Raw genomic sequence first — 1,554 nt, forward strand, 5'->3', positions numbered from 1 at the left:
CCCCGCCGCCACCTTACCGCGCGGGCCGCGCCGCCGGCTCCAACGCACACGGCTCCCACCCGCTCCGCCGCCTCAGCCGGGCCGCCAGCCGCAAGTCTCGCGAGAACGGCCCGCTCCGCCAATCAGAGCGCGGGGGGGCCCGCCCACCAGACCGGGAAGGGGAAAGCCGCAACCGGATGTGGGTTCGTACCATCGAGGTGACACGGGGGAAGGGCAGAGCGGACACTTAGGGATCATAGAGAGTGAGGCGAGAGTAGGCCCAAAGGAGAACTCAAGGAGTGGGGGGAGAAACAAGAGACAGGTAATGCGCATGCGCTGGTGCCTGGCTTGTAGCTGCAGTCAGGCCCAGCGTGGGCAGCTGGAGTTGAGTCTGGTCGTCGTTTCCACCCTTGTACGATTAATAATAGTAAAAGCGTCCAAATAATGATAAAGTTGTAGACTTTATAAATGCAAATTATTTCTATATGTATTTATCTCAAGGCAAATTATTTGCATTTGTATACATTTATATTTGTATAAATATGAATTATTTGTATTTACTTAAATACAAATAATTTACATTTATATCACAATACAAATGATTTGTATTTACTTATAAATACAAATGATTTGTATTTGTATTTATCACAATGCAAATTATTTGCACTTACTTAAAAATGATTGTATTTGTATACATTTGTATTTGTAGCAATACAAATTATCTGTATTTTTTACTTATCAATACAAAGTATTTGTATTTGCTTAATTAAATACAAATAATTTGTAATGATACCACAATACAAATTATTTGTATTTACTTAAATATAAACTTTGTATTTGTATTTTATGTATAAATGCAAATTATTTCTATTTGTATTTATCAAAATACAAAATAATTCTTGAGGAATGTCTTTGGTAAAATAGAAATTTTTTTTTGCAATTTCTCAGTTGGTTTAATAAAAGGTGTCCTCTCTGAGCCAAGGGTTTTTAGAGTTTTGCATTTGGATAATTTTTGAGGTAGCTTATTGATGCAGCAAATGGAAAAGTCATTCTCAGGGAGTCTTGACTGACTTTTGGGTTTGCTGTCAGCATTTCCTTATGATGGCTCACCTCAAAATAAAGAAATGCTTCAATTTTGATGGCCCAGTTCTCACTCACTGGCGTACAGTGAGCAATATAAAGTAAAGACTTATTTTCATATTGATTTGCATATATTAAGGTGTACGATTGGTCAGCAAATACGATAATTATGAGCTTCCAATATGATCATTTCATATTTAAGACCTAGCAACACTGCTTGGAAGTCAAACCAAATGCACACAATGAAGCCCTACACTTGTCTGGCATGTTTGCAGGCCATGTGGCCCCTCTGTTTAAATCCAGCTGTGCAGGGAGTCTGGTCTGCTCACTCCACTCCGGGCCGGGGGGAGGAATTGGCCAGGTTTTAAACCAAACTTTGACATTTGAAACTTGAACTGTGCTTTATTGCAAGTATTGGTGGTATTGCAGCCATACAGGCCCACAGCAATGGACATGGAAATCTCTATGAAGGGTGGGCGAACCTGGATAGCAATG

This window comes from Gavialis gangeticus, unplaced genomic scaffold, assembly GCF_001723915.1.
Source record: "Gavialis gangeticus isolate Ggan-Ray unplaced genomic scaffold, GavGan_comp1, whole genome shotgun sequence".
Lineage (NCBI taxonomy): Eukaryota > Metazoa > Chordata > Crocodylia > Gavialidae > Gavialis > Gavialis gangeticus.